Consider the following 20512-nt stretch of genomic DNA (forward strand, 5'->3'; position numbering starts at 1 on the left):
CATATCTATTAATTAACAAATTAGTGTATTAAAAACATTCAGATGTTCTGCAACATTTGAACCTTCTTTCATTCGAAGACTGTATAACTGTCATTTTAGATAACTTATGTTCATTAATGATTTTGTCATATAGAGTTTTTCAAGTTTTTCCCACAATCCTGACGCCGTAGTCTCTTCAACAATGTTGAAGAGAACTTCATCCACTAGGCATAACCGGATGGTACTGAGAGCTCGGGCATCCAAGTCCTCCGAGTCTGAAGTAGTCATGGTTGCAGTTTTCTTAGTCACCCCATCCAATGCATTGTGCAACCCTTGTTGCACAAGAAGATCCTTAACCTTCAGTTTCCAAAGAGAAAAATTGCTCTTTCCGGTGAATTTCTCCACCTCGAATCTTGCATTCGACATCTTGGCCATTTTCTAAGGTTTCAATCTTCAATCTAGGTTTTTTTCTTAAAAAAAAATAGCTTCAGCCTTTGAACTAGGGTTTATTTTTATTTCTTAAAAAAAACCTTAAAAATAATTCCCCAAAACAACTCTTGCACAGATTTAAAAAACAAAAAAAACTCTATTTTCTCTTCTTCGAAAAACACATCCACTCTATTTTCCACAATCCAGCGCTTTATTTTCCACAACTTTCTGAACAAAAAAAAAAATCTAAAACAGAAGTTTCTCTCAAATTAAAAAAATTTACCCGGATCCTCCTTTGCTGAACAGGTGCGACTCTCTGGCAGCACGCAACAGCCCTTCACACTACGCTGCACAAAACGCTGGACAGCCCGCAGCAAACACCAAATTCTGGTGGGAGGAGCACAAAACACGCATAGAAGGGTTTTACGTTGCACAAAACGCTGGACAACCCATAACAAACACCAAATTCTGGTGGCAGGAGCACAAAACACGCACAGAAGAGTTTTACGCTGCACAAAACACTGGACAACCCGCAACAAACTCCAAATTCTGGTGGCTGGAGCAGCAAAACACGCACGTAGCGAACTCACAGGTAGACAGTTTACACAGGTGCACGCCACGCAACAAACTCCAAGCTCTGATAGCAGGAGCAAAAGACACGGAGACAGTTTACACAAGTGCACGTTGCCAGTCCTCTTCACGCCTACACGCAGACAGTTCACACTGGTTCTGGATTGCAAGACTCAGCGCTCACGTAGCTGGTCTTCACACATAGTCGCTGGCTCTTTAACCTCACGCTCTGAAGCTCTGATACCACTTGTTGGTAGAATGGGAGAAAAACCAAGAAAAGAAACAGCAAAGAAAGCACAAATGACCAAGACTTGAAACTGAATCAGAAAACTGAATTGAATGGAAATTTATTGAACAAATGATTCTTCGTGTTTTATTTCATGGGCATTTGATAGTTTTATATCACCAACTATCATTACATAACTAATTTATTCGGTATACAACTGTCTATTTATATTTATATAAAGTTACTAATTCGTTGTCAAACTAACAGAGAATGGAAGTACTGAAATCTTAGTTCCCCATATTTTATGGTTGGTAAATCAGGTAAACTATAAGCCTTGGCCTAGCCCAAGGAATTTGAATAAAGTTAAACAGATAATTAGCAACCACTACAACTAGAAACAATATAAAAAAACTTCAAATCTAGCTCTATACCACTAGAAGCAATACCAAAAAACTTCAAATCTAGCTCTATACCACTCAAACTAACCTTTAAAAATATTCTTGAATCTCAAGAAACTTACTGAAATTAAACCATTCACTTTGCTATTCTTCATCAAATTCAAATATATTCCCAAAATTTGTAATCAAACTAAATTTAACTCATCAATTACTTCTTTAAAAAAAACGTACTTCGCTGGATTAATCCAACTTATAAAGATAGGTATCTATTTATAACCCACCTGAGTTTTGGTTGCTGGGAATAGAAAATTTGGATATTCTTTAAGTAGAGAAGACTGCATTATACAAGGTTTGGTAGAAAGGTATTATTAGCCTCCAAAATTTCAATGCCAGTCATATATGTTAGCATGTTAGCAATTGACGGACATCTTTATTTCGATTGAGGGTATATTTAAGCCAAAAATTGACTTTGTCTATATCGATTAGATCCCGAAATATTATAGAAGTCCAAAATAAAGCCAATTAGCCAATTACATTAACAAATAGGGAAGAAAAATATATAAAAAGAACCTTACTGGATTGTTAGCTGCGATTCCCCATCTATGAGATTGAAACTTCGGGTAAGGCCCGTAGAATTTTTTGTCTCAAAGTAGTGAGCAGGAAGATATGTTGGAGCTGCTGACTTTCCAATGCAGACATCATACAGAAGTGCATCGTGTAATTCATTTTGTTTGGCCTGAAACAGATATAATGTAATATATTGATGCAACTGAGATTGGAAATCTTATTCATTTTAAAGAACGCTTCGCAGATTGATATTATCATAAAATCTTACCGCAAAAGTTGAGAATATTACAGGTTCCTCTACTTTTATGTCAAATGTGGGAATAACCACGTTTGTCAGCGTCTGGTGTAACCTTCTATTCTCCAGATATCCTTTGATGAGCTTGTGCAGGTAATCCCCAGAATATTTTGGCCCGGTGATATTCCGTGCCAATGTCACTATATCACTGTCAGTAACTCAATTTCAATCGCAGTTAATAGGATAGTTAGGCTATTTTTATTTAAGAGTTTATTTTTATTTTGATGGTAGATTTCAAGAATATTTAGAATCTGATTAACAGTTTAAACCATTTAATTGACTTTTTTTTATCATGTGTTTTAGATTTACAAATATTCCTGAAATCCTCAATCAAATTAAGTTTAATTTATATTAACATAACTGTTTGTTACTGCTAAACAGATTGTCAATAACTCATTTTCTATTTGACCTATATATCTCTATTGCAGTTTTCCAGAATAATCTGGAATTTAATAAAGCGAGGTCAGACAATTGACTTAGTTCTATTTCAAAAAAAAATCCAAAATCAAGTTAATTTCAGCTCATATGAATTTAACTATTGTTTGTTACAAAAAAATTATAAACTGCTATACAAGCTATCAATAACTCAATTATGAATAGATTATCTTTATATCAATTACAAATTCCTATAATATTTTGAAATTTGTAAAATAAACTTGAAATTTGTAAAATAAACTATTAAACTCGCCGTCAATAACTCATTTATGAATAAATTATCTTTATATACATTATAAATTCTGAAAACATTTTGAAATTTAAACAAAAACTAGATTAAAAAATTAATTTTATTGTTATCCATCATATTTCTGAATCTACGATCAAATTAAATTCACCTCAAATAAACCTTGCATATATCTCTTTTAATTTGTTACGGAAAATACACTAGAAAATAAATTGCTAGACTCACATCGTCGGTGGAAAAATAGAAGGTAAGTGTTTTAAATAAATATTAGTAATATTCTTTGCAGCAAATAGTGGACGATTGTTTTCATTTGGAGCAGATAACATGGCAGTCACCAAATCTCCAGTGCTCGTTCCTGCGATAACGTCGAAATAATCAGCTATATGAACGTCCGGACCGTCAAGCTCCTGCAACAAATTGGCCATCACTCAGTTTTGCAGAGTTAGTATACAATATCCTTTGTTATAAATGGTGAAGTAGATTAGAATAAACAATAACTGCAGTGTTTGCTCGAGGAATTGTAGGATAGTTGCAGGGATAATCCCACGGACGCCTCCTCCATCAATACTCAGAATGGTTATCTTATCTCCAAACTTTGGTAGCAGATTCCGGAAGGTAATAGTCATAGGTAATGCTAGATGATTCAGAAATATGTCGGAATTTAATTCCAACTGCAATAATGAACAGCTGTACATGAATCTGATTTGCAGTAAATGTTAAAGGTGTTCGGTGCAGCAAAGTCGCATTTGATATTTCTGGACATTAATATGCATTAAAGTTTTGGTTGATTTCCCCTGCAGACAGCCGACTTGTTTTTGATAAAGGCATCACCGCCTTGGTGAGATAAACATTAGAAGATATTTTGTAATATTTTATTGTTTTAATCAAATATGTTTCAGCATATAAATACCACACAGCAGTTCTATTTTAATGTTAGTAGAAGAGGCAGCAGCAGCTGAAGAATCACACAGAGCAGAGGAAAGCACGCAGCAGCGTGAAGAGGAAGAATAATTTCAGAACAGTGAAATGCACAGCAGTGCAGAAATTTGAATGTAATTTGTTTTTTATGTTCATCTGTATGGAACATAATCGTTCCTTAGTGAATTTCTGAAGTAGATGTTCAGCAATAGAAGTTTTGAAATTCCCTCTGTATGAGGAAGACAAATCTGTAACAGTTAGTTTATTTTGATAAATACAAGTTAAATTTTTTCTGTTGCTGTTACACCGTCACTGTTGCTGAAACACCTCGTAACTCAAAAATTACTTGACGTCACAAGTTTACGTTGCTGAAACACGACGATCAGCGTTGCTGAAACACCTGTTTCAGCCACTGAAAAAAAACTGTGTTGCTGAAACACCGTTTCCAGCAATCAATTTTTCTGTTTTTCTGTGTAAAAACAGAGTGCGATTTTTGTCTGTTTGTTATGGGATTTATCAGAAAATTCCAACATGGTATCAGAGCTAGTCTAGGCACTCAGTGAGTCAAAAACAGAGATTGTTTTTCACTGTAGGAGCTGTAAGAAGTTTGTTAAGCAGATTTTTCTAGCAGAGAAAGTTTTTGCTTGTTTTTCAAAATACAGTCAGTACCTTTTCTTTACCAGTACAGGTTAAGATGGCAGATGCTGGAACAGGTTTGACAAATCCCCAACTGCCTCAGTTTAATGGGAAAAATCACAGTTATTGGTCCATAACAATGAAAGCATTGTTTGCTTCTCAAGGAATATGGGAGCTGGTTGAAACAGGGTATGCTGAACCTGCAGATGCAACAGCGTTGGCTGCTTTGACAGCAGCAGAAAGAGACCAGTTGAAGAGTGACAAGAAGAAGGATGCCAAAGCCCTCTTTTTCCTCTTCCAATCAGTGCATGAAAGTGTTTTTCCGCGGATTGCAGCAGCAAAAAAATCTAAGGAGGCATGGGATATTCTCCAAACTGCCTACCAAGGCATGGAGAAGGTGAAGACTGCAAAGTTGCAGATGTTGAGGAGAGACTTTGAAAATCTTAGCATGAAGGAATCTGATACAATAGATTCATTCTTCACCCAGGTTATTGGCTTGATAACCCAGATAAGATCTCATGGTGAGATTCTTGAAGATAGAAGGGTTGTAGAGAAAATCTTGAGATGTTTACCCTCAAGGTTTGAATCTATTGTGGTGGCAATAGAAGAAACAAAAGATCTCTCACAGTTCACGGTAGATGAGCTGAGTGCTTCTCTGTTGTCTCATGAACACAGACTGAGTAGAGGAACAGATTCCTCTTTTGAGCAAGCATTCAAGACTTAAATGTCTTTTGGCCAAAGAAGAGGTGGAAGTAGAGAAAATTACAGAGGTCGTGGAAGAAGCCAAAACAGAGGCAGAAATTATCCAGCTAGCACAAGCGGAAGGAGCTGCAATCAGAACCAAGCTGAAGGTTCAAGCAAACAGCAAGCTCATGGACAAAGGTATGACAAATTCCAAGTCCAATGTCATTATTGTAAAAAATTTGGGCACTATGCCAATGAATGCAAGAAAAAACAAAATGATATGAACAATAGGCAGAATGTTAATTTTGCAAATGAAGAAGATAAGAACCCAAAGAATGTGTTGTTAACATGTAACATAGCACAAGACAAACAAGATGATTTTTGGTTCTTAGACTCAGGTTGTAGTAATCACATGACTGGAAATATTGCAATGTTTGCCAATCTGGATGAAAATGTGAAATCTGAGGTAACAACAGGGACTGATGATAAGATAACTGTCAAGGGTAAGGGCAGTGTCAATATCCGAGCAAAAAATGGAGAACAGATGACTGTGCAAACTGTATACTATGTACCTGGTCTTAAATGTAATCTTTTGAGCATTGGACAGCTCATGAACAAAGGTTACAACGTGTTCTTCAAAGATGATTTATGTACTATCAGTGACATACCTCCAAGTAAGAAGATCATTGCACAGGTGCAGATGACCAACAATAGAATGTTTCCTCTCAAACTCAGGGCTTATTTGAAGGAAGGCAGAACTATTGCGGCTGTAACACAAGAAGTCTTTCAAGAACAGGTGAAAGATGTGAATTGGTTGTGGCATTTGAGATTTGGACATCTCAATTTCGGAGGCCTGAATTTGTTGCACAGAAAGGGCATGGTAAAGGGATTGTCGTTGATTGAGAAACCAGACAGCCTTTGTGAAGGCTGCATCTTGGGCAAGCAACATAAAGAAAGTTTTCCAGCAGGAAAGATTATAAGGGCAAAAGCACCCTTGGAAATTGTTCACTCTGATGTGTGTGGACCGATGCAAATACCATCATTTGCTGGAAATAGATATGTTTTAACTTTTATTGATGATTACACCAAAAAGACATCGGTGTATATGCTGAAAGAGAAGAGTGAAGTGTTTGAGAAATTCCGCCACTTCAAAACTCTTGTTGAAAACCAGAGTGGGCATTATATCAAAGTGCTCAGAACAGATAGAGGAGGAGAGTACATCTCCCAAGAATTTCTGCGTTTTTGCAGAGAGAATGGCATACAAAAGCAGTTCACAGCAAGGTATACACCTCAGCAAAACGGTGTTGCTGAAAGAAAGAATAGGACCATTCTTGACATGGTCAGAAGTATGCTGAAGGCAAAACACTTGCCGTATGAGTATTGGGCAGAAGCTGTTACTTGCGCAGTTTACATCTTGAATAGATGCCCAACTAAAGCTGTCATGAACAGAATACCAGAAGAGGCATGGAGTGGTCAAAAGCAAACTGTCACTCACATGAGAGTATTCGGTTGTGTGGCATATGCACATATACCGAATCAGCTAAGGAAAAAGCTTGATAGTAAGGGGGAGAAGTGTGTCTTTATTGGCTATTGTGATGAGTCAAAAGCATACAAACTCTATAATCCATCCACCAAGAAATTAATAATAAGCAGAGATGTGCAGTTCATTGAAGATGAAGCTTGGGATGGAAGCTTAGATAAAACAGTGAATGTGAAGACAATTGTGTCTCATGAAGAAGAAGAGGAAGGGACAACAGCAAATAATCCTTCCTTGGTGGCTCCTCCTACACCACAGCAAGTACAACAAAGCACACCACAAGCTGGAATCCGAACAGCCTTGAGAAGTCAAAGAAGAACAGTTGTTGTTACACCACAAAAAGCTACTGCTGAAACACCACAGGGATCAAATACACCCTCAAGTTCGGATGGAACTCCAAGCACACCAAGAAGACCAAGATTCAAAAATCTGAATGAGATTTATGAACAAGGAGAGGTAAGTAACAATACCGGTCTGAATTCATTATTTGCTTTGTATTGTCATATTGATGACCTAATCCATTTTGAAGATGTTGTAAATGAAGATAAATGGATTGAAGCAATGAATGAAGAAATTGGTGCAATTGAGAAGAGTAAAACATGGGAGTTAGTGGATCTCCCTAAAGGCAAATATTTCATTGGAGTTAAGTGGGTTTATAAGACCAAGAGCAATGCTGAAGGTAAGATTGACAGGCACAAAGCAAGGCTTGTTGTGAAAGGCTACAAGCAGCAACAAGGCAGAGACTATGATGAAACCTTTGCACCAGTAGCAAGGATGGAAACAGTCAGAACAGTGTTGTCTATTGCAGCACAACACAAATGGAAGATTTATCAGATGGATGTTAAATCTGCATTCCTGAATGGAGTGTTAAAAGAAGAGGTTTATGTTGATCAACCTCCGGGCTATGAAGTTGAAGGACAAGAGCATAAAGTTTGTAAACTGAAGAAGGCTCTTTATGGGCTGAAGCAAGCTCCAAGAGCATGGTACAGCAGAATTGATGCTTATCTGATTGAGAATGGGTTTGCTAAGTGTGATGGTGAACCCACACTCTACATAAAGCAGAATGACGGTAAGATTATTATTGTTGTTTTATATGTAGATGATCTGATTTTTACTAGCAATGATGCTTCTCTCATTGCTGATTTTAAAGCAGTCATGAAGAGTGAATTTGAAATGACTGACTTGGGCTTCTTAAGATATTTTCTTGGAATTGAAGTAGACCAAAGTGAAAATGGTGTTTTCATTTCTCAAGATAAATATGTAGAAGCTGTTTTGAAGAGATTTAACATGCAGAACAGCAACGCTGATGTGACTCCAACAGTAGTGGGGCTGAAATTAACCAAAGAAGACAGCAGCAAATATTTTGATCCAAAATTGTACAAGAGCATAGTTGGCAGCCTTATGTACTTGACTGCAACTCGGCCGGACATTATGCACGCTGTGAGTTTAATCTCCAGATTTATGGAAAGACCGAAAGAGACTCATTGACAGGCAGCCAAGAGGATTCTAAGGTATGTGAATGGAACGAAGGCGTTTGGTATTTTGTACTCCTCTTCTGAAAGTTTCATGTTGACAGGTTACACTAACAGTGATTGGGCTGGAAGTATTGATGATAGGAAAAGCACATCGGGATATGTGTTTCATATGGGATCGGGAGCCATCTCATGGGCTTCCAAGAAGCAACCAGTTGTGGCTTTGTCAACAGCAGAGGCAGAGTATGTGGCAGCAACAGCAGCAACATGCCAAGCAGTATGGCTGAGAAGAGTTCTCAAAGATTTGTGTCATGAACAAGAAAATGGCACAACCATTTACTGTGACAATAGCTCAGCAATAGCATTGTCTAAAAACTCTGTTTTTCATAAAAGAACAAAGCACATAGACACCAAATATCACTTCATACGTGAATTGGTTAACAATGGTGAGATTGTTTTGCAGCACTGCAGAACAGAGGATCAGCTTGCAGACATCTTGACAAAACCATTAGCAAAGAAAGGTTTTGATCATTTCAGAAAATGTCTGGGTATGCAGCAGTTGAAATTAAGGGGGAGTGTTGGAATTTAATTCCAACTGCAACAATGAACAGCTGTACATGAATCTGATTTGCAGTAAATGTTAAAGGTGTTCGGTGCAGCAAAGTCGCCTTTGATATTTCTGGACATTAATATGCATTAAAGTTTGAGTTGATTTCCCCTGCAGACAGCCGACTTGTTTTTGATAAAGGCATCACCGCCTTGCTGAGATAAACATTAGAAGATATTTTGTAATATTTTATTGTTTTAATCAAATATCTTTCAGCATATAAATACCGCACAGCAGTTTTGTTTTAATGTTAGTAGAAGAGGCAGCAGCAGCTGAAGAATCACACAGAGCAGAGGAAAGCACGCAGCAGCGTGAAGAGGAAGAAGAATAATTTCAGAACAGTGAAATGCACAGCAGTGCAGAAATTTGAATGTAATTTGTTTTTTATGTTCATCTGTGTGGAACAGAATCGTTCCTTAGTGAATTTCTGAAGTAGATGTTCAGCAATAGAAGTTTTGAAATTCCCTCTGTATGAGGAAGACAAATCTGTAACAGTTAGTTTATTTTGATAAATACAAGTTAAATTTTTCCTGTTGCTGTTACACCGTCACCGTTGCTGAAACACCTCGTAACTCAAAAATTACTTGACGTCAAAAGTTTACGTTGCTGAAACACGATGATCAGCATTGCTGAAAAACCTGTTTCAGCAACTGAAAAAAAACTGTGTTGCTGAAACACCGTTTCCAGCAAGCAATTTTTCTGTTTTTCTGTGTAAAAACAGAGTGCGATTTTTGTCTGTTTGTTATGGGATTTATCAGAAAATTCCAACAAAATATGGTTATCGATTGAATCAACAAATTAAAATGCGATATGTTTGAGTGGAGAAGAGCACTGGCAGAATTTATAGAGTTCCACGAGCGATTAGTGAATCAACGAATAAAAATGCAATTATATGTTTGACTGGAGACGAGCACGAGCAGAATTTATAAAGGTCCACATGCGATAAGTGAATCATTGAATTAAAATGCAATGTTCTAATGGGCCAGAGCACTGGAAAAAGCGACGATGAGTGACACTTGAGCATGATCGATATTTACATCGTGTTCGCGTTATTTTCATTTTGGGTCTACGATATATTTTCATTTAAGTAGTTCATTATGAAAATTTGGCAAAACAGTTAGGCTGAGATGTTACTTCCCCTATCAATTAAAATAAAGGTGAACAAAGATTATTAGATAGTTTATTGTGATTTTAAATTATAAAGTTAATGAGTAATAATTAAATTTGAAATTTTTCTTAAATAATTTAAAAAAAAAAATTAAGATTATTGTGTAGTTGAATGGAATGATGGTTATTTTTTATTATCTAAATTTAAATTCTAACTAGTAACTAAATAGACTATAATGCTTTAAATAAATATTGTTATAATAATTTATTGTTTATTAATATTATTGTGTTAGATTTAGAATCTTTTATATATATATAATTGTGAACTGATGTAGTATCAACAACCTCACTCTTGCTGAAAAGCAGATTTGATTCCTAGAGAAAAAAAAAATAAAATTATAAAAATTACTAATAAACATATTTTATAATTTCAAATATTATATACATATAGAAATGTTAGACATGGTCATAAAATCAAATATTTTCATCAACATCCATATCAAAGAATGCAATATATGGATGCTTCTTGACAATACTTCAATCACACTTAAATATGGAAATCATATTTATATAGTAAAATCCTTAAATCATAAGTTTGAATATATAAGCCATTATGTTTCCTTTTCCCCGCCCATTTTCAAAATCTCACCTAACTTTTTATTAAAACTACAAAGTCTATGTTTATGTCTCCTTAACCTTGAGTTTGGAGTCAGGCCAGGGAGAAAATAGTTATAAGGAATTCATTAAATATTCGTAGAGTAGAGTATGATAAATAAATAATCATATAATTAAGAAAAGGGGAAAGACCAATGTAGATAATAAAATAATGACAATTTGATGATACTATAAATTAAGTTTACATTTTTCAATATTGCGATTCTAATTTTAGGTTTTGTGTTATTGATCATATTAATTTTGTACAATTTTATAGCTAAACTTAATAAAAAAACATAGTGTTAGAAAACTTCATCAAAATTAATAGAACCTTTAATTTTAGACATAAACATTAAATAGTTTTATATCAAATACAAAAAACTATGCATTATTTTTATGATGAGATTTACCAAATTTATATAATGTTGGTGAATTGTTCAAATATCATATTTAATTCCTAGTTATGTGTTTTGTTTCATATCTATTATAATAGTGGGGATTGCATGAATTACATATTAATATGTTAAATGATAATTATATTAGATATCAAATCTGTAATCATATAATGAATTTTAATTGTTAACTATATAGCATTATCAATGTCATAAAACACCATAAATCAATAGGTTGAACATTATTAGTAACATGGAATATGTGAGCATGAAGAAAAGAGATAGCCTAATCTCATTTATGAGATTGCTTATTCTTCAAAATTAGCATTCACCAAAACATTTAAGTCTTATTAAAAAATTTAATCCATAACATCTAAATCTTAACTAATAAATTTTTAATATCATTGTAATTTTCATCCTCACATATAATTTTTAATTTTTTAAGAAATCACAATAAAAATCCAAATAACATATAAAAATAACAAATAAAATGATATAGTAGAGAGTTTAAATGGAAAACATAATAAAACAAATAAAATTACTATAAACTTGAGACTTGGAAATATAAAACATATATAAAAGTCCAAATAACATATAAAAATAACAATAAAATGATATAAAATAACAAATAAAAAGATATAGTAGAGAGTTTTAAGGGCCAACATAATAAAACAAATAACATACAAATAACATTATCTATATCTATATCTAATTCTAATTCTAATTCTCATTCTCATTCTCATTCTAGAATCAGAATCTAGAATCATAATCATAATCATAATCAGAATTCGAATTCGAATTTGAATTATTGAAAATAGAAACTATGTAAATTAAATGTAATGATAATTCTAATATTGATGAGAAGTGAAAATACTTATAAGATACCCGGAGAGGCGCATGAAGAAAGAAAGCGAACAGCAGAAGAATATCTAGGGTTGCAGGTCTCTGAGCACCATGGAGGCGCAAAGGGCGGAGCTCCACTCCCTCCTATAGGCAGTAAGTGGCCAGTAGAGGCAAGAAACCTTTAGAATCTGTCAGAGTGCCTTGAGGAGATAGGGATAAGAATATGGAAGAGGATTGGGATTTCACCAGACCAGAGAGGACAGCAGCATGAAAGATAAGGAGGAAGAAGACAAAAAACAGGGAACAGAAACAAGGCACAGAAGGGGCCTTGCAAACCCAAGGTTGAGGTCACTCCCAGAGTAGTTTTAAATGATCTTGCCCTGCATGCACATAGGGATCACATGCAGAACTATGCTATCATTTGAAAAATCATGGGATTATGGCCCACTGAAAAGGCATTACAAGCATGGATTAAATACCATTGGAAACGGAAAGGAAGCATAGACCTACACCTTGGGTCAAAGGGTTTCTTCATTGTGGTCTTCACAAATATTGAGGATACAGACATGGTGTTTGAAGGAGGACCCTACTTCTACACAACAGCGGGCCTCTACATGTGACCATGGATGATGAATTTTGTCCCGGAGAGAGAAACTTTTACTTTGGTTCCGGTCTGGGTAAGTGTTTATTCCATACCTCTTGATTACTGGCAAACAGAATCATTATCTGCCATAGGAAATAAACTAGGACATTTTCTTAAAGCCTTTAAGGCCACCAGAAGAGGAAAATACACCTCCTTCACAAGAATATGTGTCGAGATGGACCTATTAGGAGCCCAACCAGATGAGGTCATATTGGAAGTATTTGATGAAGAATTGGTGCAAATAGTAGATTACGAACATATTCCCTTTAGATGTCACAGGTTCCATGAGCAAGGGCACCTTTTCAGAGACTACCCTCTCAGTAAAATAGAGAACAAAATTAAAGCAACGCCTATGAAAGACACTGAAAGCTTTCACGAAGTGGGACGTAGAGGAAAAGGAGGAAAAAGGGGGCCAAAGCAACAACAAACAGAAAGGCAACAGGCCAACCTAAATAGGTTCCAAGTTCTCAAAGAAGAAGAAGGAATATCAAACGAAGATCAGGTAATGGAAGGAAGTTCAAGGGAAAAGGAGAAATAAGAAGATAGGGAACAAGCATAGGATGCTATTAAATAGAAAGAAATACTACTGAATGAAGAAGAACTGGAGATGGATCAAGAAATGACTCAGAGTGAGATGGAAACTGAGGATCAGGAACTCCAGGAGATTCTAGATAGATAAAACCTAGATCTAGAAGGATTCTTGAAACAGGGAACTATGGGAGGGGTAGAATAATTACCTCAAGAAGAGTTCAATAGAGTACAGTAGCTGTTCCTATGGAAAACTCAGGACAAAGGGATGGAAAAACAAAGCAATAGCAAAAGGTCGGGCAGCAAAGGAGTGAAAACTATGAAAACCACACCAGGACTAGCTCCTAGATACCCACGAAAGAAAAGAGGTAGGAAAAAGCAGAACGAGCTACTGATGGAATGTGGAAAGCTAATGATTGATTCAAGTAAGATGAAAGACCTATCTAATTACTCCTTTACAAATCTTTAATAATGAAGTTCACATCTTGGAATATCATAGGTTTAGGTAATAAAAGGAACCACAGGTTACTTAGCAATAGAATGAAACAAGAAGCTTCGGATATGATCTTTATCCAGGAAACTAAATGTTCCATTCAAAAAATCAAATAACTTAATAGTAAATAGCTCAATAAATTTGAGTTTCTTGAAGTTAAAGCAGATAATATAGTTGGAGGCATACTCACTCTTTGGAACCCCAAAAATATTGGCATAATAGATGCTGAGGCATCTAGGAATTATTTATCAGTGGTTATATAACCTGTGGGAGACAGAGAGACTTATTTGGTCACGAATGTCTATGGGCCACAAAGATTGGATGATAAACTCAAATTTATAGATTCTCTTGTAGAACTCAGAGATATACATGGAGGAGTTCCTTGGATATTGGGCGGGGACTTCAACATGATCAAATCACTCTCAGAAAAAAGGGGGAACAAGAACTTTAAATAAAGATTCCACAGCATTTCTAACTTTCATAGATAATACGAATCTAGTTGACACTGATATGAATGATGATCTCTTTACTTGGAACAACAAGAGAGGAGGGGAGGCACAAGTAGCCTCAAAATTAGATATATTCATAATTTTAGAGGACCTTATGCTCACAGACAAGGAAATGACAGTGAGAATTCTCCCCTTTGGTGGCTCGGACCATTGGCCTATACAAATGGAGGTGTAGGGCATAGGCACACCCAAGAATAGGCCTTTTAGATTTGAGAATATTTGGCTTACCCACCCTGATTTTATCAGTAACATAGAAAGATGGTGGAAAGAGGATCTACACATTCAGGGAACATGAATGTTTCTGCTTCACAAAAAACTAAGATACATCAAGCTCAGACTCAAAGATTGGAACAAGAAGGAATTTGGAAATATTTTTGCAGCAAAAAAAGAGGTTGAAGATAAGATGTAGACACTCATTCAAAATCTTATTACAGATGGCTGTGACAGAGTCAGAGATGAACAAGTCACCAAACTTCATCAAGAATGGGAGAACTTATGCAAACAAGAGGAAATATATTGGAGACAAAAATCTAGAGTTCAGTGGCTAAAAGAAGGGGAACGGAACACCAAATTTTTCCACAGATCCACCATGGCGAACAGATCCCATAATAGGATCTCTTCAATCAAGGACGAGAGAGGTCATCTTCGCAATTCCCATGAAGAAATAGAATCTGTGCTAGTCCAACACTTTCAAGGTATAGCAAAGGAGACCACTGCAGACAGAGAACACTTTATCAAGGACTTAACAAGGTATATACCCAGGCTAGTACCTAGAGAGGAAAATTTCAATCTCAACAAGCGAGTGATTGACGAGGAGGTTAGTGATGCAGTTAAGGATATGCAGAATGGGAAAGCGCCAGGCCCTGATGGTTTCAATGTGGATTTCTTCAAATACTGTTGGAGCATTGTTAAACAAGATATTATGAATGTGGTGGAATATTCCAAGTTGAATAGAACCATTCTAAAGGCGCTCAATACTTCCTTCATCTCCTTGATCCCCAAATAGGATAATGCTCAGACTCTAGACAGGTTTAGGCCCATACCTTTCTACAATGTGGTGTATAAAATTATATCCAAAGTTGTCACCAATAGACTCAAACCCCTTCTCCCTTCTCTTGTGCCCATGGAGCAATCAGGTTATGTGGAGGGTAGACAAATTCTCAATAATATCATTCAAGCGCATGAAGTGATGCACTCATTTTTAAGAAATAAGAAGGTGGGAATGATTATGCAGTTGGACCATGCCAAAGCTTATGATAAGCTAAATTGGACCTATATTAGGAAGGTTCTTCTAGCCTTTGGCTTTGATCATAACTGGGTAAGATGGGTTATGGCACTGGTCACTTCTTCTAGCTTCTCAATATTGGTCAATGGTTCTCCTTCCAAGACCTTTACTCCCTTAAGAGGTCTCAAATAGGGAGACCCACTATCTCCCTTTCTCTTTATCCTCATGATGGAAGGACTTGGGAAATCTATCAGGCATGCAAAAGAAGGGGGCTATATCAAGGGTATCCAACTTTCTGAAAATGGACAAGCTTTGTCCCATCAACAATTTGTTGACAACACTATGTTGCAGGGAGTCCCCATGGTAAAAGAAGCTCTTGCTTATAAACAAATCCTGCATGACTTTGCTATGGCCATAGGTATGTAGGTAAATCTGTCCAAATCTAAGATTGTTTTCTTTAATACTAATATCGCCATTTAGAGAAACATCTCCAGAATTTTAGGCTTTCAAAGGGAGGTCCTTCCTTCCAAGTTCCTGGGAGTTCCTCTAACTAATAAAACTTTGCACAAAAACATCTAGGAGCCGATAATCAATAAGATGCAGGATAAAATTAGAAAATGGACTATTAGATCTTTAAACTTGGCAGGCCGGTTAGTGCTTACAAAAGTTGTTTTGCAATCAATCCCCATTTTCATGCTTTCAGCACTTCCAGCACCAAAGGGAGTTTTACAACAAATGAGAACTATTCAAAGAGACTTTCATTGGGGCAAGGGGGAGGAGAGAAAGAAATGTGCCTTGGTTGCCTAGGATAAGCTTTGCAAACTGAAATCCCATGGGGGCCTTGGACTAGATGATCCAGATGTACTCAGCAAGGTTTTAGGAGCAAAATTATGGTGGCATTGGGTAAAAGAGCCAAAGGCTCAGTGGGCTCGTGTATGGAAAGAAAAATATGCCAGCACTTGGCAAGAGAATGATCACATAAGGATGATGGGAGTCATAAAAGGATCTCACATTTGGAATAAGGCTTGGGAGAATAAAGAATTAATGAAGAAAAACAGTTTCTAGGAAATCAGAGAAGGGGACCTTGCTCTGTTTTGGGAGGATAGATGGCAACAAGAACCTACTCTGTTAAGAGAGGAATTTTTGGACCTAAAGAAAGAAACAGACACCAAAGGGCTTTTCAAGGTTAAAGATTTTTGGGAACAACCCAGTCTAGAAGACAAATGGAGAACCTGGAAGAATATAGAATTTGGGGATGAAAACCCCTTGAAAGCAAAAACAAAGGCACTACTGTGAATTTTGGAACAAAGGAAGATTCTTGTTTCAGAGGGGCATGACCAACTCAGATGGGGCAACAATAAAGAAGGCACCTTCAATATTAAGGAAGCCAAGAAGGTATTCCTTGAGCTGGATTCCCATGTTCCGGACAGGGTTTGGCAGAACCTCTGGAAGCATCAAGGTTGGATGAAAATTAAACTCTTCATGTGGTTGGTTCATCACAAGAAAATTCTGACTTGGGAAAATATTAGGAAGAGGGGTGTTCTAGGACCTTCTAGATGCCAGCTCTGTGAAGCCCAAGAGGAGACAATGGAGCACCTTCTCAATGACTGCACCTTTACCTCTAGGTTGTGGGACTCTTTTGCTACAATTTTCCAACAGACGGATAGGGACAAAGAAAGCATTATCAACACCCTAAATAACTGGAGACAAAACTTTTCTGAGTATGAGTTTCTTCGCTTGGCTTGGGTTTTAAGTCTAGGCTTCATAATTTGGAATGTTTGGAAAGAAAGGAACAATAGAATCTTCAAAAATGTTCATAGCACCACCCAACACATTTTTGAGTATATCTTAAGACAACTCAAGGAGACAGTTGGCACCCTTGTGCGCAACTCCCCCAGAAATCCACCTACAGAAAAGGAGAGGCAGATTCTTTTTTAGCTGAGTATGTAGGGACTTATACCACAGGGAATGGATAGGAAGGTTATGAATCTACCCAATAAGCCAGATTATTGGCATCCTCCCCCTCAAGGTTTTCTGAAATTCAACATAGATGGAGGCTCTAAAGGCAACCCAGGTCTTTCTGGTTTCGGAGGAGTGTTACGAGATGATAGTGGTTGTATTCTTTTCACTTTCCATTACCATCTGGGAAGAGCTACAAACAATATGGCTGAATTAGTGGCGCTTGAACAATGTTTACATTTCCTTAAGCAAGATAATCTCTAGAACATTATCATTGAAGCTGATTCGGAGTTGATTATTAATTCGGTAAAAAGAATTTGTTGTGGCACAGAGCCAGAAAAATTCTCAAGTCACTGGAGGCTGATACATGGCTTTCAAAAGATTTAATTTCACCTCCTAGACTTACGCACTGTGAATTTCACTCATGTGCGGAGGACGACCAATAAACTAGCGGACGTTCTGGCTAATCAGGGAGTGGCTTGCACTAAAAACAGAATCAAGATAATCTGGCAAGATATGCCTCAAAACAAATTAAGGGAGAAATGTTTCAATCAGGCGGAAGAGGAATACAAGGTATATCAAAACAGGGACATAGAAACGGGATCTGGTTGACCTTTATGCAGATTTTGACAGAAGTAAGGTCGTTTTAGGTATGAAGGTCTATGTTTGGTATCAACATACAAGAAGTTTCAGTGGGTTGGCTGGAATCAAAGATCCTCTTCTTCTTTTGGCCAAGGAAACGGAACACAGTCTTTCATGGTAACCGTTACACCCCGCTTTCTTGGCCGGCGGCAGTTTTACTGCCCTTGAAATGGTTTCTGATGTATCACACCACTTTTAGGCTCGTAGCGGTTTTTCTTCTTCGAGAGCGATTCCACTCACCTTGCAACACATGGCTGAGGGTGGGGAGGCAATACCGCCCTCATCGCACCGTAATCTTCGATAAGGTTGGGCCATGCGATATGTTTCAGGACCGTTGGATCTACTGTGGTCAATCTACGGCCAGGATTACTTGGGCTTGTTAGTGGGTCCGATTCTAAGGTTAACTTTCATGCTTCTCGTGCAATCTATCGGGTATCGTGCGCATCTGGCGGATTTCGGGAGGTGTACTTGAATGAAAGTTATGTATAAAACGGATTAGCTAGTTTTATCAATTACGGTCTTCTAACCTCATCGGGTCCGTTTTTCTTGTTAAATGGTGTGCTTATTGGGATAAGAAATGTGTGCTTTAGGATGTTATAAAAAATGTGTGGTAGTTATATGTAGAACTTTCACTCTTCATCTTCAAGCATAATTATTAATATGTTGTAGCACACACATTGTTGGATAAGAATTTGTATTTGGAAATTTTTTATTTGAAAATATGCATTGAGTAGCAAATAAACAATCTAAAAAGTGAAAGCAAATAGAAAATGTATGATTGTTATATGTGGAATTTTTACTCCATCTTTAAACATAATTATTAAGATGGTGTAACTGCACATCTCATTAATAACTGATAAAAAATTGTATTTGAAAATATACATTGAGTAGCAAATACACAATGTGAATTGTGAAAGTAAATAGAAAATGTATGATAGTTATATGTGGAACTTTCACTCCTCATCTTCAAAGATAATTATTGATTATTGATATTGTATAAGATTTGTATTTCAAAATTTAGGTTGTCTTATAAATAGGCAATGTGAAAAGTGAAAATGTGAAAAGTGAAAGTAAATAGAATATGTATTAGATAAGGTGAAAAGTGAAAGTAAATAGAATATATATGATTTATATATGTGGAAATTTCACTCCTCATCTTCAAAGATAATTGGAAGATATTTTGTATTGTCTTGTCTAGCATTGTAATGTTTATCCAATATGGAAGAGAGATGTTGTAATACCTTGTCCATTGATGTTAAACATTTTGACTCCTTAAAATTACTTAAAAATAAAAATAAAATAAAAGGCCCTCTCCAATCTAATAGAGATCTAATAAAGTAGAAATATTGTAACTTAAGACAATATTATATAAACGTTTTTAATTAGTTAAAATAAAATTAAAATAACCAAATAAAAATTACCCTTTAAAAATAAAATAAAAATAACAATCACTATAAATTATGGTATTCATTTAGAATACAATGTATTTAAAAAAGAAATTAAACTAACTTTAGTTTGTATAACCGTTACGGCATCCAAACAAGTAAACTAGATAATTTATAAATTTATAGCAGAAAATAAACCTATACTAAATTACCCAACATGAAATCCTGTGTCTTGCAAGTAGCCCCCCATATTCTGAGAAGTGTAGTCTTATGCCTTGCAAGTAGCCCTCCCATATTCTAGAAGTGTAGTCTTATGCCTTGCAAGTAGCCCTCCCATATTCTGAGAAGTATAAGATTACAGTCTTTGATGTTGAGCATTCAAGCCCAGAGCTCAAACCTTCTCAGCTTGAAGAAGGACGATGACATTGTACAAGCGTGTCCATCAGCGAAGGACTTAAGCCCAGTGCCCACAAGCCCATACTTAGAAGCAACAGATCCCCCATCATCCTTCCTTGTTACCCTAACCCTACTTCAGAAACCAATATCACCAAAGCACAATTCTTGTTGCAGAACATGTGGGTTTTCATGTATGTATGTATTGGGTTTTAACACACCTACTATTCATTTCTGTATTTTTCATGTCTGTACAGCATATGGAAATCTTAATGAATAAAATCCTTCCACAAATCTTGTGACGACGTTTTCGTTGCGAATATCAAATGGGATTTGAACTTGTCATGGCTGTACAGCATATGGAAATTTTAATGAATAAAATCCTTCGACAAATCCCGTCACGACGACTTTTTCGTTGTCAATATCAAATCGGATTTGAACACCCCAGCTAACACTGCCATGATAAGTATTTACAGTTCCAGGAAACTTCACACCAGCCATTCTTAACTACCATTCCGATCATCTTCGCCGCAGTAAACGCAGACGTATTAGGAGGCGTTCATGAATTCGGTATTATTGTTTAGTGACGCCAGCGAATGCTAGCTACCTAACGTTCTATCTCATGCTTTAGACTCAACGGCCATTCCTCCACTTTAAAAATATATATATATATATATAGATATTTCCCCGTTGGCCTTTTTCTACTGGAAGTCCAGCAAAAATTTGGTCTTTTATTTTG

The 20512-nt window shown here is 36.3% G+C and overlaps 1 pseudogene; it reads right to left on the reverse strand.

Moving 5' to 3' along the window:
* Positions 1-2132: 2132 nt before the first annotated feature.
* LOC149235305 (patatin-like protein 2) lies at positions 2133-20274 on the reverse strand (annotated as a pseudogene).
* Between the last annotated feature and the right edge of the window lie 238 nt (positions 20275-20512).

The sequence above is a fragment of the Pinus tabuliformis genome, chromosome 8 (assembly GCF_031772625.1).
Source record: "Pinus tabuliformis cultivar Carrire ecotype Pingquan chromosome 8, CPIR1, whole genome shotgun sequence".
In the NCBI taxonomy this organism is placed as follows: domain Eukaryota; kingdom Viridiplantae; phylum Streptophyta; class Pinopsida; order Pinales; family Pinaceae; genus Pinus; species Pinus tabuliformis.